Genomic DNA, 23,603 nt, shown 5'->3' with positions numbered 1-23,603 from the left:
GAAATTAAGATCACAGAATAGAATGTCTGGAGTGTGGAAAGAGGCCATTAGGGCCATCGGGTCTGCACCAACCCTCCAAAGAGTATCCTGAGACCCAGACACCACCCTATCCCTGTAACCCCACATTTACCATGGCTAATCCAGTTAACCTGTATATTCCTGGAAACTACAGGGCATTTTACCATGACGAATCCACCTAACCTGATCAGAGCACGCAAGGAATCCTGTTACTGCTGGTCACTCATGTCCATCAAGTAAAGTATTTGTGATCACCACACAAAATTATCATACCTACATTTCATCATCAATGTACCAACCCAAGCAATACAAGCCCCATAATATGCAATTAAATTTTGCCATCGTAGATTGTATAATTGACCTCCAATGATCCAAGTACATATCCTTTAGGAAAGAAGGCATAGGTTTGGGGTGAGGGGGGAAAGATATAAAAGACCTAAGGAGCAACATTTTCACAGAGAGGGTGGTACGTGTATGGAATGGGCTGACAGAGGAGTTTGGAGGGATATGGGCCGGGTGCTGGCAGGTGGGACTAGTTTGGGTTGGGATATCTGGTGGGCATGGACAAGTTGGACCGAAGGGTCTGTTTCTGTGCTGTACATCTCTATGACTCCATGACTCTAATTGGACGAGCAGAATTTTGCAATAGCTCCGATATCAACTTTGGCCTTAAGTGTGTGTTTGGCAATTTCACTTTGTATGTACAGTTATAAGTGACAAAAAAAACTTGAAACTGTTTGATTCTTATCTGTACAATGTATTGCATTTAGAATGTAGATTGCCTATTTGCCTTCTGTTTGAAGGTTTTTTCACTCTGAATCTTCACCTTGGTACATTTTGCTGCTAACCTTATAAAGGTGCTTTGTGATGACAAGCATGCAAAACATATTATTGTTTTTGATTCTTGAGTTTTATTTTAAAAGTGTGTTAATGTTCGGAAGTCATTCTGGAACAGTGACTTGAAGATAGTGAGAATTGCAGATGCTAGAAAGTCAAATTCGATAATACGTGGAGCTGGAAAAAACACAGTAGATCAAGCAGCATCAGTGGAGCAGGAGAATCAATGTTTCAGGCAGGACCCTTCATCAGGATGCTGTGCTTTATTCAACCTAAGTGCACAAGTTCTTAGAAGACATGTAACTGCAATCAAAGGCATGGGAGAATCCTGACCATGGATTAATGGAATATGATGTCTACACTTTTGGGCTTATGGCAGGCACCGGAAACACATTAAACTAATACCTTCTTTTTAAATTTCAGAGCAGAAATCACCAGCACTTTAGTTGAGAAGAATTAAGAGTCAAGTTCAGAAACAAGATTATAGTTTCCCTCCGAGCAGAGGAAACTAGCCACTGTAACAACAGTACTTTCTTTTGAGTCTGAAGCCAAAGCCAAGTGTGTTTGGGATAAAAATCTTCAGAATGTTAGAGTTGAATTATTTAAGCCATCAGAATTGTAGAGGAATCATGAAAACCTCTACGTTTCAAGAAACAAAATGGAAGGAGTCAATTAACAAGAAACTTAGAGTTGAAATAAGAGTATAATTGCTCTGAATGTGAGTATCTAACAGATTGTGCTGGGAAACAGGTTGAAACTTTGTGTTAATGTCTGTATTAAAATTTTTTTACCTGTTTAAGTGGTTTGCTTTCTCTCAACAAAAAAAATTATGTTCTTTGTTAAACAACAACTACAGCCTCATGCAAATATGTTTCAGTGACAGCACAATTGACGGTATTTCTCAGTTAAGGTGGTTATCTAAGAGTACAACAACAGGTTACTGACCAACTGGACCACTCGGCTGAGGAATAACCGGTGGAGTTAAATTTGGATATATGTGACGTGTTGCATTTTCTTAACACAAACCAGGGCAGGACTTACACAGTTACTGGTTGGATCATGGGGAATGTGGTAGAACAGAGAGACCTAAGGGTGCAGGTACATAGTTCCTTGAAAGTAGTGTCACAAGTAGACAGAGTGGTGAAGACGCTTGTCCTCATTGGTCAAAGTATTGAGTACCAGGAGTTGTAACTTCAAGTTACAGCTGTACAAGACATTAGTAAGGCCACATCTGGTGTACTGCATGCAATTTTGGTCACCTTGCTAATAGGAAGGATGTCATTAAACTGCCAGAGGAAGTGGTAGAGGTGGGTACAATACAACATTCAAGAGACATTTGGACAAGTACATGGACAGTAAATGTTTAAAGAAATATGGGCCAAATGCAGGAAAATGGGACTAGTTCCGTTTAGAAAAACTGATCAGCACTGACAAGTAGACCAAAGGTTTGACTGTCCGATTTATTTTGATTTACTGTGTCACATGTACCAAGATACAGTGAAAAATATTGTTCTGCATGTTAACGAGACAAATCATACCTTACTTAAGGACATCAGGCTAATAGAATAGAATGCAGAATATAGTGTTACAGCTAGAGGGAAGGTGTGAGGAAAGATCAACTTTAATGTATGAGAGATCCATTCAAAAGTCTGATAACAGCAGGGAAGAAGCTGTTCTTAAACTAATCACGTTAACTAACAAACAAAAATAATTAAACATATAGTCTATCAAGTCAGGTTTCATTCTGCAATCTGACTTGTCGAATAGTATCATCTGCTGGGATCATAATAGCTGGTGTTTATGCAGATTTCAGCTGCATTCCAACTTGCTACATATTTTTGGTTTAGCCATATCCAATTGTAGCCTCTGGTTGTACCTTTGGACTCAGCTTTCTTGCAATTGTCTTTTCTTGCCTCAGCATGCAAAGATCTTGGAATGCAGGATGATTTGAAGGCATATACAACAGACTGTACTTACTCCATAACCTGCTTTCCATCTCTCAGCTACTGATAACAGCATCTGCAAGCATGAGGTCTAGTTATCAGACTACAATATTTTCCTCCATCTTTAAGCAATGTGCTGATGTCACAAATGTTCTTTTTCATAGAGCACTCTTTCTGAAATGGTATGAAAGATGTATTTAAAGCTTCATTGCCTATTATCCACTCAGACAGCTCAACCTGTAAAAATCACAGTTCTTGACCTTATCATGACACTACTGACAAGCAGTTCAATTGATCCTGTGATTGTTGCCTGCAAGACATCAGCTTTAGGCACTTAATTCCAATTTACACAAAGCTAATTTACCAGCATTTCCCATAGCTTACCCAGATCTCCCTCGTCATTTTGAAGTGTTGTCTCTGTGAAACCCTTATTTCCAGTAGCTATCTTTATTTTCACAGCTCCCTTATTTAGATTTAGATTTTTATGGTCATGTATACTTAAGTACAGTGAAAAGTGTACAAAGTCGCCATTCTTCGGTACCATCTTAGAATACAAAACGCAGGATTAAAAGAGCAGCCAAAAGAAAAGGAAATGCCCAGATCACTCCCCCACCTCCACCAATGGTCCTTGCTGCCAGATAAACAACGCTACAAAGTTCATCCCTCAGTCTGTGGACACGCAGGTGCTCTAAATCCCCACGTGGCACCACAACTGGAATGGCACCACAACTGGAATGGTACCATCTCTGCTATCAGGTACCCAGACCCAGCCATATCCTGGAGCCATGCCAATGTCGCTGGAACCATGTTATCATTCTTCAGTGCCTTGTCTCCACCAGTCATCACCATGACCCCATGCTGAATTGATCCCAGCAGTGCAACTGCCGCTAATGCTACTGGGTCCCAAAGAGGGCTCAAACCTGATGCTGGGCCCACTGCGCTAATTCAGCCAGTGTCTCATTCTGGCTTACATAGTTGCCACTGCTGCCTCCCAAGACCGCCATTTCATTGAAGGAACCCACCGTTATCAACACCCCAGGAACTGGACCGTTCTTGTCGCCCATCCTGGGAAGGGCACAGCTTCCTCCATCACCAACCCCCCCAGGAAGGAGACCACTCCCAGCGAGTAGGGAAGAAGAAAAAAAGAAAAACAAAAGGGAATAAAGAAAGGCGGACAAAAGTTCTGCAACAGCTAAGTCTAAAAAGCACAATTCCATTGTTATTTGAGGAGTCTAAATTCAGATGAAACTCTTTCTGACTCATGCCCATGAATTTTCTGGAGTTCCTGTGTAGATGCTGCTTCGAGTCTTGTCTGAGGCTCTTGGAATTTCCAGGCTCACATCACAGTTTTTGTTTAAGAAAAATCTCACCACTGCTACCATGTTTATTAGTTATTGTGTTACTGACAAGTAACAGATTAAGTAGCATGGCTTCAGTTTAGCTGAAAATCTCAGATTTATTTAACAGTTCAGAATGCAATATGTTGCTACAGATAACTTTGTATGTAACCTGCTTCTAACATGCCTCTGTCAAATTGCACATAGTAGTTGGCTATGATTTGATTTCATCCTGGTCCTTGGCCTATTAGCATGTCCAGTACATAAAGCAAAAACACAACTCAGTACAAGCCCAAGAAACAGAAATCATAAATGTGTATGTGTTTATAACTTTAGCAAGCCAATTACCGCTTCAGCTGAGAGCAGAAATCAGTGATACAGCAACCTTACAATGTCATTATTTCCATTACTAATGCTAACATTTCATTCCAGCTTTTACTTAATTAACCAAATTTAAATGTGACAGCTGACATTGTAAGTGTTAAATGCATGTCTTTGGAACATTAGTTTAGTCCACTGATTAAGAGTCCAAAAAAAAACACTTACAATACTGTACCTCAAAAGGGATTCATGGGTTAAATTATAAGCACAGGTTGCATAACTTCATGCAGCTGTTCATGGGAGTAATATCAACATTGCCAAACAAATTATTCTCAAATCCTCTACACTAGGACAAGAATAATAACTATTTTTAAAAACCATTCCACTGAACTGCTCAGCTACGCCCAACATCAAACCTCAGAACTATGTCAATGCATATTTTGTATTTCTGCTCATTCACATATATCTCAAATTGATACAAATAAATACATAAAGACCAAGAAATATTCTTGTAGCTGTTCTGATTGTTTTACCATATCAAGAATGGTCATTTAATTTCAAGCATTAAAATCAAATATAGATACATACTCAAATTAGCGACATTGAGAAGTGAACATACTATGGTTCAACCTCAGACAAATTATTACAAATGTAATACAAAACAATTTCATTTAAAATTTCCAGAAATTATTAACCTACTTACAAATTAAGTAAGGTGTTGTACAATGGCTTCTTGGTTTAAAACGAATCATAGTATCTTGCACTGTAAAAACACCAATAATATCTGCTTGTATTCATGTGGAGTCTTCAGATGTACATCAGATTAGCAATTTTCTATGATGTGCTTCAGACAAAATATGCAAGAATATACTAAGGTTCCACATAAATTGACAGCATTATTGTCGTAGCTATAAAACTACATACAGGCAGCAATCCCACATCTGCACCACTCAATTCACGATCAACATCCTTCTCCCTTCACGGAACAGGAAATTGCAGTAGTAATGCTGCATTACTAAGATTCTTCCACTGATGGGAAAGGCCCATAACTCAGAAGAGCTGCTTGTATTCATGAGTTCTGACGTCATTCTGAGAGAGAGAGAGAGAGAGAGAGAGAGAGAGAGAGAGCATAGCAGAAGCACAGAATTTATTTCCTAGGGCTATTCAATTTCATGTTTTTTCAATGCGTATTTGAATCAGACAAATTTAAATTTTGTTGCTGTGATATACAGTGGTCAGAAAATTTCTCAATGAAGCTGTCAATTAATCACATACTGAATAAAAGGTCTGACATCACCTATGGCACAGTATACCGGTTTCAGTCTGCAGTAGTGGAAAATCAAATCCTTGGAACAGAGAATTACAAATCCATTATTCAAACAAAAATATCTTGGTCTTAAAATTTATCCATTCTTGAAAATTTAATAGAAAAATACACAGAATCAAAAAGTCATTTTTTAAAAAGCAGTTAAGTTTACAGAACAGGTACAGTAATAAATCATTTAAAGCAACAGAAAGGCACATGAACAAATGAACAAATTAAAGGAACTGCAGCCACAAATGAATAAATGTGTTCATGATCTACATTAGCTCTGTCAAGCAATACTTGTTTTAAACTTCTCCTTGCTTTCAAACCTTCCCTTAAGCATCAGCACTGCCTAACCCTTTAAATACCTCCAGCACTATCACCCCCTAATATATTGGTGTTCATCTAATCCCCATCCCTTGAGCACCCCTGATCTTACCTGCTTCAACACGGTTGGCCTTACCTTTAATAGACTACATTCTAAGCTCTGATGTTCCTTCCCTGTACTTCTCTGCCTTTTTTTTCTACTGGTAAGACATCTTAAAAGACTAACCAAGCTTTAGCTTAACTACTTCATATGTCTTTAGATTATCTGGAAATGTTCCTTGAAGCTTCTTCAGATATTCATTGAAAATCCCTGGTTTCAAAGTTTATATTCTTTGAGATACTCACCTTAAGTGAACGGGTAACTCAAACTGAACCTTCGGACTGCTAGCAAAACAGAGACTGCAATCCAAACTCCTGGAGAAATGAACTGGGTGGAACTAGAAAAAAAACTGAGCAATCCAAGTTTAGACAATGATCCGAGTCGGCAGATTGACAATGATGGAGGCTGGATCCAGGAGGTGGGAGCAGTTGCTGCAGCTTTTCCTGTTAGTTGAAGATATTAATGAATCTACGCCATCAAGGGATAGTTGATGTCATTCTGCAGACTTGTATAGTTTCAAAGACCGTGCCCAAGGAACGCAGCATGTTGTGTCTGCCGTTGGCAAAATCAGTCTAAATGCTGGAAGTGGAGAAGCTACAAGATCATCAGACCAGGAGCAGAAATATACCATTCAGCCTATCGTGTCTACTCTGTCGTTCAACAAGATCATGGCCAGTCTGATAATTACTCATTCATCCTACTTTTCTGACTTTTCCCCATAAATCTTGATTCTTCTATTGATTAAAAATCCATCTCTGACTAGCATTCTTCAATTGTTTGAAAGACTCTGGAACTGAGATATATGACGTTGTTGAGAGAATTTGAGAGAATTGTCTCAGTTGTACCAGTTATTTAATATATATTATAATAAATTAAACATGAATTAACAGGTCAGTGTAGTTTATGTCAAGTATGGGTAGTTATGACAGAGGGTTTTAAAAAGTGAAATTTTATCCATCAAATTTTTCCATTGGGGTTGTTTGGGGTGTTTGGTTCATACACCTGATCCCCTCAGAGGACAAACTCAAAGGCATTTCATAAATATATGCTGTTGTGCTCACTGTTGAGAGCTACAATTGAGTGCTTTGGAGAACGCACCACAAAAACAGATTATAAACACTTCCTTGAGTGAAATAGCATCCAGGGTACAGATGGGTTGCTTGGGACATTAGTTTCTTCATAGTCTGTGTGATACAGCAATTTCTTAATTTCCTGGACACTGAGATAATAAGCAATTTGTGGGGTTTTTTTCTGTATTCCCACTTTTTGCCTCATCACATTCCACTTCAAGGTGTGGTTCTTAAACGTTTACTCATCTGTATGATGCTAAGGTAATTGGGCAACTGCCAAACTTTCCAAACACATATTGCTTGAGGCCAGTCATTATCTTTCTTTATGCACAGAGACTAAACAGTTCATTTCAAAACATTTTTAAAATAATCTAACAAAGCTTATACACAATTGATGGCTTAATGTGTTTTAGTTTGTCAGTTCAGTGAGGCTGCAATAATTTATTCTTTATTCCAATAATTTCTGTTTCCATCTCTTAAAGGTATTGATTTGTGCTGCATGAACCAAATCATTCTGTTGCATCATCCATGGGTAAGCTATATAAGAATTAAAGTTATTTGACATTGGATTCATATCAGCACCCAAATCTTTACTTATTAAACTACAAAATACAGTCAGTGTGAAGGAATAGAAATCACAAGTGAGAACTCAGATTTAAATATCAATGACAATGAGATGATTTATGATTGTGCTCACTTTAAAACAAATAAATTAACAGCATTTTTTTAAAAAACAGAAAATATTTTAACATTCAGCCACAGGATGATAGTGTTACTGACAATACCAAGATTACTTGCCTGTCTCGACTTGCCTCAGAGAAGATTTGGTAAGCCACATTCTGTAACTATTGCAATCCCTGTGAAGGAGATACTCCCTTAAATTGTTAGGAAGGGACTCCCATGACTTTCCTGTGACAGGATGACATGCGAAATGGGAGGGGATTTTGCAAATTATGGTGCACCTTATTCTTCTAATGCTAATGGTTGTGGTTTGGGAAGTGCTGTCAAAGAAGCCTTGGCAAGTTGCAGGTTTTTTTGGTTAAGCATATCGGATGTAGTTTCCTGGTGACAGCAGTAAATATTTACAGCCATGGACCACAATTCAAGAATTGTGTTTTGCCGTGGATGTTGTTAATCTTTTAAAATGCAAGTCTTCACGATCTTTGGTGAGATGTGTTGAGGCCCACAGCCTTTTTATCCAGTGTCCTCAGCTACTTTTGAAGACGATTGCAAATTCTTCTGCCTTGGCGTTTATACTCATGTGTTGGACTCAATTAATGAGGGTAGATATGATATTCATGGGGCTTCAGCATCATTACCGTTGTTTAATTGCTGATAGCTATATGTGATAGGGGTGGCAGAATTGCAGAGCTTTTGTTTGATCCCAATGGCTACAGGATCACTGAGCTCTGCTTACAGTATTCTGCTCCAATATTTAATATGCATGCTGTCCTATGCTACAGCTGCACCAAGTTATCACCTAATTTGATTATCAGAAAAATCTATCTGAATTCACTAATGTCCTTTAAGGATGGAAACTGCCATCCTTACCAGTCTGGCCTACATGTGGCTCCAGACCCACAGTCTGGCCCAAGCATAATCGCTTCATTGAACCAGAGTTTATCCCTGGCTTTAGAGTGATTGTCAAATGAGCATTAGGCCAGCCCACAAGATCAGAAAGTGTGTTGCAATATAATTCTGCCATTGCTACAATGATCCATAGTTCCTCAAATTTTTAGTTGTGCTACAAGTGATGTTTTTAGTTTGAAAATTGGAAATTTTTAAATGTAATATGGATTTAAAGCATTTTTCTCTGGTGCTGGCAGACAAGCCTGAGGAACTGCATATAAATCAGAGACCCATGTTCTATTAATGAAGCCATATTCTTTTTTATTCATTCACAGGATGCAGGCATCACTGTCTAGGCTGGCATTAATTGCCCATCTCGAATCGTTCGGGGCAGTTAAGAGTCAACCACATTGCTGTGGGTCTGGAGCCACATGTAGGCCAGACCGGTAAGGATGGCAGTTTCCATCCTTAAAGGACATTAGTGAATTCAGATAGATTTTTCTGATAATCAACAATTAATTCACAGTCATGATTAGATTCTTAATTTCAGATTTTTAATGAATTCAAATTCCAGCATCTATCGTAGTGGGATTCGAACCTGGGTTCCCAGAACATTATCTGGGTTTCTGGATTAACAATCCAACAATAAAACCAGTAGGCCATCACCTCCCCTGTTATGAAGGTGTCAAAAACTAAACAATTAAGACTTGAGATGGTCTGCTTGCCAGGGTTCGTACTATCCAAGATCAGTGACGATTGGAAGCTAATGGACAAACAGAGGTTTGAAAGTATCCATGTGCTTTTCAGATCACAGATGATTTTAAGATTAATGACAATGAATTTGCATTTCTCTCTGAAGAAAGACCATTCATGCCACATTAATATGGAGATGGAATTAGGGAGAAAAATTATTTTGTTTACCATGTCTCTGCTGTATTTAGTTGTGGGGATAAAGAAGGTTGTCAGTCTGGGCACAGCACAGCCTGGAGAACGCAGAGAGAGCACCTGGCAGTAGCCAGGAGAATCAGCAGTGTTATCAGGTAGCAGGATTACTGTTTTTTTAATCTGAAGTCACTGCATAGGGACACAAGTGAAGTTCATGCTCAGCCTCTGAAGATCTAAATTGAGAGGTACAGAAATAGGGCGGGGAGCATTTACCTAGCTGTGGATGCTAGTGGAAGAAACCCCATCCCCCCAAAAAAAAACAATCTCCTCAGAAGAAAATTGGAAATTTAAGGGGAATTCAAGAGAATGGAGAACTGATGCACTTCTGGGCTTGGTTCCAGAATTGAATAACTTCAAATAACTACAAAACTGAGTTTAAAAAAATTAAATTCTTTACAGAAATTATAAGTAGAACACAAAGCATGCTGCTTAGCGTTTTTAGCTTCAATGACAACTGCTTACAAGATAAACCATTAATTTAATAGCACTATTGTGTCAGATGTTCCCCCTTTTTAAAATGTAAAATCTTGTTAAATAGTCTTTTCAGTTTATAACTGCCAATTCAGTTTTTTTTTTAAAAAAGTTACTAGATTTTAGAGACTGCAACAGCTGCTAAATCTGTCCAAAATCTAGCCCATTCAGCACAACGGTAGTGCCACATAAAACAATAGAGGATACACCGTTGTGAAGATGGGAATTCACCTGACCTGATAGCCTCTATCCTCAGGTCCTAAAAGAGGTACCTTGAGATGTAATGAATATATTAGATATGATTTTCCAAAATGCCCTAAATTCCAGCAGATTAGAACTTAGTTAATGTAACATTTGTCTTTCCTTCCTTTCTTGAATAGCAAACAGAGGTCTACACCTAGTTAGCATTAACATTTATTAGGCAAATGATATTGGTCTTCACAACGCAGCTACAAAATCAAAGTCATGTTGACTCTGTCTGATAACATGAAAGGAAATTTTGAGGATATAACACTAAGGTATATAACAGGTAACTAGTAATTAAAGTATACTTGGTGTAGGGTTTTGGTTTGCAATCAGTAATTTGCTGATTTAAGGTTGCTCAAATCTCCCACAGACCCCTGAGTCTAGACAGTGGACAGGGCAAAAGCATCTCCATGTTTATTTAACTACAAATAGATAAGTATAACATAATAAATAAAGATAAATGCAATAAACAGTGAAATTAACACTATCAATTATACTGAGGACGGAGTAGATAGGTGGAAAGGAAGATGGACAGATAGGACAAGTCATGAGGGCGGTGCTGAGGTGGAAGGTTGAATCTGGCATGAGGTGGGGGGAGTGGAATGAGGGGAATTGAGGAAACTGGTGAAATCCACATTGATCCCATGTGGTTTGTTGGTCCCAAGGCAGAAGATGAGTCATTATTCCTCCAGGCATCAGGTGGTCAGGGTTTGGAGATGGAGTAGACCCAACACCTGCATGTACTTGGCAGAGTGGGAGGGGGGGGTTGAAGTGTTCGGCCATGGAGTAACCCCATTGCCAAACCTTAACCACCCGACACCTGGAGGAAGGACACCTAATCTTCCACCTTGGGACTCTTGAGCTACACTGGATCAATGTGGATTTCATCAGTTTCCTCATTTCTCCCCCACCCTCTCCAAAACCACTTGTCCCAAATCCAACCATCCAATTCAGAACAGAGGATAGTGATTAAATAGACTAATAAACACAGATTAAACATTTTTACAACCAGTTTTAATCACCCAGAAACTTTAGTCAGGCTTCCTATCCATCGGGTCCCAGGCACGGTCAACATCCACCTTCCCCTCCCTGCTGAATACTGTGTCTTTGAAACTCCTTGCCACAGTGGACAACTTGGGGGTCTCAGGAGTTTAAGCTCACCACGAGGAAGGTGATTTTGAAGGACAGCTGGCTGTTTCTGCTTGCCGTACCTGCTGCCTGAATGAAGACTTCGGACTGCATAGGCCTTCAGTCTGGGTTGAGTTTGCTGGTGTGGTAGGATGCATATTGTCGGGAGTGTGGTGCTGGAAAAGCACAGCAGGTCAGGCAGCATCCGAGAAGCAGGAGAATCAACATTTTGGGCAAAAGCCCTTCATCAGGAATGTGGCTTGTGAGCCAAGAGGTGGAGAGATAAATGGGAGTGGGAAGTTAGCTGAGACTGTGATAGATAGGTGAAGGTGGGGACTATGGTGATAGGTCAGAGAGAAGGGCAGAGCAGACAGGTGGGATGGACGATGGACAGGTAGGACAGTTCATGAGAACGGTGCCGAGCTGGATGATTGGATTTGGGATAAGTGATTTTGGAGAGAGTGGGGTGGGTGGGGAGAAACGAGGAAACTGGTGAAATCCACATTGAGCCTGTGTGGCTCAAGGGTCCCAAGGAAGATTAGGTGTCCTTCCTCCAGGCGTCGGATGGTTAGAGTTTGGCAGTGGGATTGCCCCATGGCCAAGCACTTCAACTCCCCCTCCCACTCTGCCATGGACATGCAGGTGCTGGGTCTCCTCTATCGCCAAACCAGCACCACACACAACTCTGATTGCCAGCATCTGTAGTCCTCACTGTAGTCCTCCAGGATGCATATTGGATCTGTCTGGTAAGTACTTGGTCTTCCTTACTTTCTGGTGGCTTTGTGGGCCCGGGTTTCACCTCAGGATGTGTATGAGGGCTTGTCAGTCAGGTTGATGGTTCTTGGACTTTGTCAGTTCTTATGTCTGCTAGTGATGATCGGTTGTCGTTGACTCCCCGGTTCGGAATATGCCTGTGTTGGTAGCTCTCAGAATTGCTGTTGGGATCCCCCTTTTGGGCATATCTCTTAGAAATAGCCTCTGATATTACCTGTTAGAATTCTTCTGAGGATCACTGCTGGGAAATAGCTGTGGAAAACACCTCTTGGGGACAGTGGTGGGGATCACTCCCTTTGGAATCCTCTCTGGAGTAGCTGCTTGGAATGTCTCCTGGGGAATAGCTGTGGGGATGGTTGCCTTAGGTGAGGTCGGAGCTTGCAATTATACTGATTGTGGGCCTCTTATCTTCGTGTCAAATCTGTGCTTGCCACTGTGTTTCTGGTGTCCCCTTTAAGTTAATTGGTTTCCCAATAATTACGAGCACATATAAACAGATTTTGATTGAAGTTGAATGTTCAGTCTCTCGGTGAATGTATTTTGGTTGAAGTTGAGTGTTTAGTATCTAACTAGGCCGCATACTGTCTGGGCTGTGTGGTCCAAGGTGTAAAAGTTAGTTTCAGTCTAGAGTGTTAGGTTTGGTCAATTGTTCTATTGGAGTGGAGGTGTAAATTGGAATTCCAGGTTGAACAATAGTTTAGTCTAATATTTTAGATGTCAGGAAAGTCCAGATAGGTTTTTCCAACAATCAAAAATGAATTTGTGGTCATCATTAGACTCTTTAATTCCAGATATTTATTGAATTCAATTCCACCATCCACCATGATGATTGAGATTCCAAGGAAGAGTTGTTTTTTGGATTCGAAGTGTTGACTCTGTTTCTCTACAGGGATGTTGTGAAACCTGCTGAGTTGCTGAACGCTGAGGCCTCAGCTTCACTGTATATGACTGACTTAAACAAAGACAATGGGAGAAAGTGAGCACTGCAGATACTGGAATCAGAGTCAAAGAGTGTGGTGCTGGAAAAGCACAGCCGGTCAGGCAACATCCGAGGAGCAGGAGAATCGACGTTTCGAGCATAAGCTCTTCATCATTCCTGATGAAGAGCTTATGCTTGAAACATAGATTCTCCTGCTCCTAAATGCTGCCTGACCTGCTGCGCTTTTCCAGCACCATTCTCTTCCACTTAAGCAAAGAGACATTGTGTTATGTACTCAAGCTTGCTAATCAATAGCAAACTACAGAGGAACCTTGATTATCTGGCATTCGCTTATCCGAATTTCGGATCATCCGGCAAGATCGCAAGGTCCCGATACTTGGCTAAACTATGTTATCCAGCATTCAATTATCCGGAATTCGATTAAGTGAACAAAATACTCCCTGCATGTGTCATAGAGTCATAGTCATAGAGATGTGCAACACAAAACAGTTCCTTCAGTCCAACTTGTCCATGCCAACCAGATATCCTGAACAAATCTAATCCCACCTGCCAGCGCTTGGCCCATGTCCCTCTAAACCCTTCCTATTTATATATCCATCCAGATGCCTTTTAAAGCTGTAATTGTACCAGCCTCCACCACTTCCTCTGGCAGCTCATTCCATACACGCACCACCAACTGTGTGAAAAGGTTGCCCCTTAGGTCTCTTTTATATCTTTCCCCTCTCACCCTGAATCTATGCTCTCTAGTTCTGGATCCCCCACCCCAGGGAAAAGACCCATTTATTCTATTCATGACCCTCACACGATTTTATAAACCTCTACAAGGTCATCCCTCAGCCTCTGACACTCCAGGGACAACAGCCCATGCCTCTTCAGAGTCTCCCTATAACTCAAACCCTCCAACCCTGGCAACATGCTTATAAATCTTTTCTGAACCCTTTCAAGTTTCACAACATGGATTCTAAGTTTATTTCCTACATGTGTACTGGACTATTCTAGAATTTCATTTTTAAATAAAGACAAAGTACTACAGAGACTGGAGAACTCAGCATGTCTGGCAGCATTTGTGCTGAGAGAAACAGAGTTAACCCCCTCTACTCCTCACTGAGTTGGTGTTGGAGCCAGGGAAGGGAGGCAGTGCAGGGTAGATGGGGTTGGGGGGCAGTGAGAGGGGGGTGGCAGTCTTGGGGGGGGGGGGGGGGGGGGGAGGTAAGAAGGGCCAGTGAGGGTCAATGAGGGGGAAGGTTTTCAAGTAAGAGGGGGAACATGAGTAAGGGGGACAGGGCAAGGGATGGGAATGGGAATGAGGACTGTCTTTTGGATAATAAAAGTTCCTCTGTATGTCAAATTGTAAGCTGTGAGGAAGACACAAAACAGGTTGCAGAAAGTCAGGTTAAGTGATAGGGAAATAATGTGGCAGATGGTGGATACTGCAAGGGAGTAAGAAATTGTGCACCTAAACAGTAAGACCAGAAAAATTGACTTTTTTTTAAAAAAAGAATGTGCAAGTTGCAAACGTTATTATTTAGAAAAAGTGTTAAGAGCCCTTATCCAACATGCAACTGCAAATTAGGAATGCAAACTGTAGTACAAGCATAAAGAACTCTTCTTTCATTTGTTATGAAACTTTGCTGAGATCACACCTGAAACATTGTGTAGAGTTTTGGGGGTCTCTATATTGAAGGAAGAATATAATTACTTTGTAGGTAGTACAGCTTCGTGGGATGAGATGGTTGTCCAACAATGAGACGCTCTACAAAGTTTAGATGAATAAGATTCAAGATTCTGAATGGACTTGACAGGGTTAGCACTGATAGGTTGGTTCCTTGGCTGAGGAGGCTTGACAGTCTATATAGCCTTTTCCTGCTTGTGTTCTTATAAAATACTACAACTCCAAAGTCATTAAACATTTTGCTGCACCCATCGTTCTCTCAGTTCCACTCAGTTGAACACCTCCAACTAAATATCCAACATTTTATAGCACAGAAATAGGCTCCTACTAAAGTCATAAATGACAAGCTATGTGACAACAAATATGGCACAACTGTGCCACTTCATCCTTCTCAAACTATCTTCAGCTTTTGATACAATTAGTCACACCATCCTCCTCCGTGCCTTTCTCCATTGTCCAGCTGCTTCAGATTGTACTCATCTGGTTCCAGTGTTAGATGTCCAGTCATCACACAGAAAATCACTTCTATTGGCTTTTCTCTCAATCCCATATAGTTACATCTAGAGGTGCAGAAGAATTACTGTTATCCCCTTCCTATTTCTCATCTACATTCTGCCCCTCATTACCATCACCTTCTAGGTGAAGGTACCATATATACAGTGACAATAATCAGCTCTACCTTACCACACTTAACCATTTTCTCATTTGTCACTGCATTAGCAAAGTGAGACCATGACTAGGCTAGTAATCCACAGGCTGAGACTGATACTCAGAGGGCATTGGCTCAAATCCCACCACAGCAGCTGCTTTAATTTAAATTCAATTAATGAAAAGTAAAAATTAATCTCAGTACTGATAACCATGTATAATTCACCAATTGTTGGAAAAACCAATTTGGTTCACTAACATCCTTTAGCAAAGGAAATCTGCAATCTTTACCTAGTCTAGGATATGAAATGTGGAAGACTCAAGTGCTTCTCTGAAATGGCATAGAAAACTATTCAGTGGCATTCGAAGACAAGAACAGATGGACACAAATTGCCAGTAGCAGTGGTGGACTCTCCCTCTTTATGGGCATTTAAACGGGCATTGGATAGGCATATGGAGGATAGTGGGCTTGGATCGGCACAACATCGAGGGCCAAAGGGCCTGTACTGCGCTGTATTTTTCTATGTTTTAAATGCTCACCTCATCAGCAATGCTTACATCCAATGGAAGAATAAAGCAAATTGTCCAAGAGATAGTAATTTGAGCAGAATACACCTCCTCCTAATACTGAAAAGATCAACGGCAGTTTTTGTTTCCAACAAAAACTTAATTCCCGAACAACTAATCCTCTTCTTGAGCACTGAGGATGCATAATACTATGCACAACCTCAGCAAACTATTTATTCCCCAAAATAAGCTTCTGACAACTTATCCAATCAATCAAAATCACCCACTTCCATCTCTGTAACAGTCCAATCACCAACTTCGCCTCAATTCTAATACAGCTGCTCAAAAATTCCTCCATATCATTGTAACCTCATTTTTCCTGCCAGCCTATCATCTTCCATCCTCCATATACACAAGTTCATCCAAAAATCTGCTGACCATGTCCTACCTCATCCAGTCAATTCTGTGCTAACAGTCCAGCAATGCTTTGATTTTAAAATTTCAATCCTTGTTTCAGTCGCATACCTCCACACCCTTCTCCAGCACTAATATATTCGGAGATCTGTGTTCCTCGAAATCTGACTTCTTGCACATACTGGTTTTAATCAGTCCACCTGGTGGCAAGATCTTCAGCTGCTTGTAACAAGAACAATACATCAAAGGAACAGGGTCTTTGGCCCTCCAACCCTGAGCTGACACATTTTGTCCTTTCATACTAAAACTGTCTTCACTTATAGGGTCATATCCCTCTACTCCCTTTCTATTCATGTATTCATCAAGTGTTTCTTGAATTCTGCTATTATGTCTGCTTCCACTACCACCTCTGGCAGCACATTCCGGGCACTCGGCACCCTATGTGCAAAAAACTTGCCTCGTACATCTCATTTAAAACCCCCTTCTCCCTCCACACCTTGAACCTATGTCCCCTATTAATTGACACCTCCATCCTGGGGAAAAAAGCCTCATACTTGTAGCCTAAGATATGGAATTCCTTCCTAAGCTATGGAATTCACTTTAATGTGTATTTTTTCATGAAATGGCTAATACGGAGATATGCCAGGCAATGGTGTGGTACATATCTTCTGTGAATGATTTTGAATTACGCAGACAGTCAACACTTCACTAAAAGAAAAGCAATAAATACTTTCATTGCAACACCAAGAAAATTTCATAAAATCAATAATCCCAATTAACATTCTCCCTTGTACCCAAAGTCACAGAAAATACAATCATAAAATCCCTATTGTGCGGAAGCAGGCCATTCTGCCCATTCACACCAGTTCAAACACGCCCTTCTTACCTACCCCTACACTTCCCATGGCTAATCCACCTAGCCTATATATCTCTGGATACTATGGGCAATCCATCTAAGCTGCACATCTTTGGATTGCAGGAGGAAACAGAGCATCCAGAGGAAACCCGGAGACGCAAGAGGAGAATGTGCAAACAGACAGTCACTCAAATGGTACAAGCTTTTACCCTAGAAAAAGATGGATTCTTATTAAAAATGTTAATTGTGAAGTGTTGATTGATAATCTTATGATGTCAAACTGACAGAATTGATTTTTAACAGAACAACAGAATCAAATACTCAGAACTACTTCAGATCTAGTTCACAATCGACTTAGCACATTCAACTGTTTTCTTTCCCAGTCTTCCCAGTTGTACTGGCACTCCTCTTTCATCTACCTAAAATGAACTCCACACAGATATTCTTACCCCACCTCTTCCTCCTCAAAGTTCATGCTGACAATTTTGCCATTGCACAAATTCATCCTGGCACACTTCTGTCCCATTCTCCAAAACTCACTCCTCCCCATTCCAAAGTGTTGAGTCCTGCTTTTACCCACATTCACCTTCTTTCCTGACAATTGTCCCAATCCTACCCAAGTTCAGACACTAATGAACTGAACCAAGGCCTCTCTCTCCTTAATGTCACTCAAGCTGCAAATAGCAGTGATTCCAAATACAGTGTAGACTCCAGAAAGACAGGAACAGTGGAACGGTGCCACAGAGGGCTGAGGAGAGCGGTTCATACTGATTTTGCTTCCAAATTGCTGACCAGCTAATATTTGGCAAGTTGGCTGATGGCATGTCCTATCAAAAATATTTGCACTCTTAAATATTTGCTGATTTATGTACAGTTCTATTGTCTCTGTGTATCTGTCGAATAGTATTGAAGCTGTGACCCAATTCAATAGATTTATATTCCAATCTATCTTCTTTTAAAATGTTGAAGCAGTTCAGAAACCTTGGAGTGTCCTTTCTCACATCATGGTGCCAGCACGGAATCCTGGTCTAAGTAGTCTATTAATAGTTAACATTTAAAAACACTATAAATTACTAAAGAGTAAAAGAATAATGAGAACTGCAATGTCTCAAGATTATTTTCAAGGCTCCCCAATGGCTTAGAATTCAAAGGCACTACCACACACAATTCCAGAAAATATCAGTGTCTGATCTTCCTTGAATGCAAAGTTAACACACCTCTAAAGTAGTTTGTTTATTATAATTAGCTTTTACATTACAGAGTACAGACAGCATTGCATGCAGCTGTGCTATTTTTCAGAGTCAAGTAACCTGCCAACTCAGTGTCCATGTTCACACAAAGCAAAGGGCTCTTGTGGCACAATAACAGTGTCCCTACCTCTGGATCACAATTTACCATATAGGGTATTTAGGATAGCTGTCAGTGCAAATGGAGCAAACCCAGCATGTTTCACGATATTCACAAAGCAAGAAATCCAGGTAAGTGAAAAGTGCAGTGTAGGGAAAGAAGAACTTCGAATAAATTCAGTTTTTGTCACTTCACTTAAGGTGAGACATAGCTGCACTGGTGTCAGTGAGAGATTGCCTAGAAGGATTCCTGGAACAAAAGTTTGAGAAACAGTTGAGTAGATTCACCTTTGTTAATTACAGGCTCACAAAATGAGAGGTGACCTAAATTCATCAGTGTTCAGAATTATCTTCCCTAGCATGCAGTAAAGGTTGGGTCATTGAATATGTTGAAGGCTGAGTTAGTCAGATTTTGATCAACAATGGAGGGAAAGGCAGGAAAGTGAAGCTCAGACTTCAATCAACTTGGTTATGGTCTTACTGAACAGCGGAACAGGAATGAGGAACTACATCGTCTATTCCTGGATTCATTTATTAATATCTTATGTCTTAAATGATAAACAATTTCCAAGCAGCTAGTCACTTTGTTCTTTGCCACGTTACTGTCATATGAAAAAGATATTATGCAGTAATTTCAAATCAGAAATGGTCAGAGTTTCTAAGCAGAAAACCTTTTATACGATTGGAAACATTACAATAATGAACTGATGAAAATGAATGCTGAGCCTTATACTTAGCTTTAGAAAGAGCACAGATGTTTTGTCATCACCATGGGTGCAGCAGGACAGAAATTACAACAGCAGCAGGGTGATGCCACATTTATGTAACACACAAGAGATTCTACGGCCTATATGCTTGTTGGGTGGCTTATTTCAGCTCACTCAAAAATTAACCTCATTCATTCTGACTCTAATAAATATGCAAATGAAAAAATCAAATTTTCAATATCCATATTAAATTTTTGATTGAACACAAGTTAGCTCCAGATCTAAAGACCTGACCAAGTTTTTTTTTACTCAAATAGCACATATAATTTCTAATGGCAAACAAACTATTTTTCCAAATTTTCAGCCATAATGCAATAGCTGTAACCATCCAACATTGCTAGCTGTTGTCCTGGTCACCTGTCTTACTCTGTCCATTGTGAATAAACACCAAACACTATTGCTGTCTTAATTCATATTTTCCTTCCACACTTTAACTAAAACCTGTATGAACACAGACTTCAACTCTTATTCACTGGATGGAATTTTATATAAGCCTGAGTGACGTAGACTATTGTGAGATTTGTAGAAATTTATCAAGACTTATCGTGACATCAGCAGCATCTCATTACATCTATTACATATCTGCAAAATGGGAAGGTAAGTCAGCAATTAAGGGGTATCGTTGCTGTTTACACACTTATTTTTAAAACAACCCAACTTGCCCTCCTTAATGTTCAGCTTCCCATCTCACAAAACACACAAATCAAGCTAAATGCCAAGGATGCCTTACATAGAAGTACCTCCATGTTGAACACTGAGTACCAACATCCTAGGGCACATTCCTTGGGCACAAGCCACACGCACCCCATGTGCATCCAACATATGTCAGCTTCTAAGAATCCTCAAAACACATTTCTGATCCATTTACAGGAGGCTCACATTCTGGAGAAGGGTCACTGGTCTTGAAACATTAACTCTTTTCTCTCCACTGATGCTGCCAGACCTGCAGAGCTTTTCCAGCAACTGCTGTTTTTGTTTCTATTTTTCTGCATCTGAAGTTATTTCAGTTTTTCCATGCACCAAGTTGCCTTCCACTCTTTCATTATGATCTTTTTGTAGGACTCAGCTGGGTGATATTTACCTGTACTCCTCACTAAAAGTCTATAAACAAGGCAACCAAACAATTCTATAGAACTTACTTGTGCTGCAAAATGAAATGCTCACACATTTGCTACAGGAAGGTGTTCTATTTATTCACCTTCAAACGGCTTAAGGACAGGTTGACATATCCAAGGCCCAGGGTCTTGGATACTAAACACAACTAAAATTCCACAGTCTACTCATAGAAAAGTCTGGAGAAATGCTTGCCCAAGAGTTCTGGAGCAAAGGAGAAAGAATTCCATTCCACCACTAAGTTCTATTAGTAACTGTATTAAGCATGAACACTGTACTGCAACGTTTTATCACTTCAACATTAGACTATTAAATAGTCATATAAGTTGCAATTACTGTGGCTATGTTTGCCAAGCTGTGAATTTGGTTTGCAAGTGTTTTGTCCCCTTTCTAGGTGACATTCTCAGTGCTGTGCACCCTCACTGCTATACTGTGTTGGTTGGAATTTGTTTGGTTTCATTCCCACTGCTTCCAGTGGTCGGTATATTGGATCTAGCTCAATGTGTTTACTAATGGATTCCGCGGATGAGTGCGACGTTTCTAGAAATTCTCTTGCTGCCCTCTGTTTGGCTTATCCTATTAGTGTTATGTTGTCCCAGTCAATTTTGTTGTCCTTGTCTTCTAGGTGTATAACTAGTTGGGACAGCTAGTCATGGCATTTAGGGGCTAGTTGATGTTCCTGAATGCAGATCAATCACTGTCTGCCTGGTTGTCCTATTTAAACACATTAACCTAAGAGCCAATACACTGACCACTGCAAAGAACAACCAGAACTGTTGACCAGAAGCAGCAGGAAGGAATCTAAATAAATCCTAACTGATAGTACAGCAGCACTTCACAGGAGGCTCCACAACACTGATAACGTCATCGAGAAAGGAGACAATTCGCCAGCAAACCAAATTCAAACTCAACGAACATACTCGCAACAAATGGAACCAGCACCCGAGCTACAAACCTTTTACATCAGTTTGATTTACCTCCATTGCCAAGATATTTTCTTGAGACTACAAGAACCACAAAACCCTGTCTGTCTTACTCACTTCACCACCACTCGACTCTTCTCCCAAGAGAATAGACATTAGACAATTAATTGCCTTCAATTTGTCCCTGACTAAATAGCGGGTACCTGGAACTTTTCATTAATGGCACACTTTATCACAAAATATACATATGTATTGTTACCGTTCTTCTGAGTACACCATGGACACACAACATACCTCACGAAATAGTGGCTCCATCAGCTTCTCTACATCCTAAACCTGGTAAGGACGGAATGTCTTAAATATATATTAGTATATATTCTCTAGACTTCTTGCAAGCAACACCTCCTTCAACTATCGTACAAGGTTGAAAGTTTCTTTTTACACAGTATAATGTGTAATATGGTTTAACATGAAGGAAGAATGTAGCTAGACCAGTCTGCCACTGCGGTGTTTCAGATATCAAAGTCAAATGCCATAACCAGATCAATCAATCCCCTGACATTGCTTGATCCTATTCTTCATGCAAGGTGGTTTGACAAAACAATCTGCTCACGAAGGCACTGCTCATGCTAAATACCGCTTAATAATGGAACCTCAGAGGAATGGGATTCTTTCTACTGACTCAATAGAAATCTGGACAAGCAGTGGGATGCTGTCTAGTGTAATCAGCGACAATACGGCAACTCTTTTCTGAGTTTGACATATCTACATTACTGGCTTGGTTTTCAATGTTGTTATAGCTTAAAGAAATTCTTCCATTTCATACAGTTGACTTGAAACATGGAAAACAGTTTGACTGATTCCAGGGATGGCGGTACTGACATATGAGGAGAGACAAGGTTAGGATTGTTTTCGCTGGAGTTCAAACAAGTGAGAGGGGGGTTCTAATAGAGACTTATAAAATTCCAACAGGAATAAAGTTAAAAATCACACAACACCAGGTTATACTCCAACAGGTTTAATTGGAAGCACACTAGCTTTCAGAGCGCCGCTTCTTCATCAGGTGGTTATGGAGGACACAATTGTAAGGCACAGAATTTATAGCAAAAATTTACAGTGTGAAGTAACTGAAATTATACATTGAAAAATACCTTGATTGTCTGCTGAGTCATTCATCAGTTAGAATACCATGAGTCATAGAGATGTACAACATGGAAACAGACCCTTCAGTCCAACCCGTCCATGCTGACCAGATATCCCAACCCAATCTAATCCCACCTGCCAGCACCCAGCCCATATCCCTCCAAACCCTTCCTACTCATATACCCATCCAAATGCCTCTTAAATGTTGCAATTGTACCAGCCTCCACCACATCCTCTGGCATCTTTTATGTGTAAACCTCAAAACTTTTTTTAAAGTTGCATTCTCAGGTTAACTGTAACAACTGGTGTTAGCTAGACAATATGTTGAAGGTATTAGCCCCGTGTTCTCTGCCTGTGCCATGATGTTTAGATTTATTCTAACCCGTAATGTGACATGAACCCAAGGTCCCGGTTGAGGCCCTCCCTATAGGTATGGAACTTAGCTATCAGCTCGACCACTTTCCTCTGCTGCCTGTCCCGAAGTCCGCCTTAGAGGATGGTCACCCGAAGGTCTGAGGTTGAATGTCCTGGACCGCTGAAGTGTTCCCCAACTGGGAGGGAACCCTCCTGTCTGTTGATTGTTGTGCGGTGCCCATTCATCCGTTGCCGTAGCCTTTGCTCGGTTTCCCCAAAGTTCCATGCCTCTGGGCATCCTTGCTTGCAATGTATAAGATAGACAACGTTGGCTGAGTCATATGAGTACCTGCCATGTACATGTACATGTGTAATGGTGGTATCCATGTCCACACTCTGACATGTCTTGCAGTGCCTACCATGACAGGGTTGTATGGAGTTGTCCTGAAAGCCGGGCGGCTTGCTACAAACAATGATCTGTTTGAGGGCTCGCGGTTGTTTAAAGGCAAGCAGTGGAGGTGTGGGCAA

General features: G+C 40.4%; 1 protein-coding gene across 14 annotated transcripts in view; it reads right to left on the bottom strand.

Annotated features, from left to right (window-relative positions):
• The window catches only part of dagla (diacylglycerol lipase, alpha), a 357,270-nt gene that overhangs the window by 273,690 nt on the left and 59,977 nt on the right, over window positions 1-23,603 (bottom strand). For 6 of the 14 annotated variants that reach the window (XM_072592163.1, XM_072592162.1, XM_072592161.1 and 3 more), the window contains one exon: window positions 5,160-5,545. The exons of 5 other annotated variants lie outside the window; for them this stretch is intronic. The gene's annotated coding sequence lies outside the window, so the exon portion shown is untranslated. Of the gene's footprint in view, window positions 1-5,159; window positions 5,546-6,434; window positions 6,651-9,749; window positions 10,024-23,603 lie in introns of those variants that run through there. 3 more of the 14 variants (XM_072592169.1, XM_072592164.1, XM_072592178.1) reach the window with 3 other exon arrangements.

The sequence above is a fragment of the Chiloscyllium punctatum genome, chromosome 22, assembly GCF_047496795.1.
Source record: "Chiloscyllium punctatum isolate Juve2018m chromosome 22, sChiPun1.3, whole genome shotgun sequence".
Lineage (NCBI taxonomy): Eukaryota > Metazoa > Chordata > Chondrichthyes > Orectolobiformes > Hemiscylliidae > Chiloscyllium > Chiloscyllium punctatum.
This window is presented reverse-complemented; position numbering and strand designations above follow the sequence as displayed.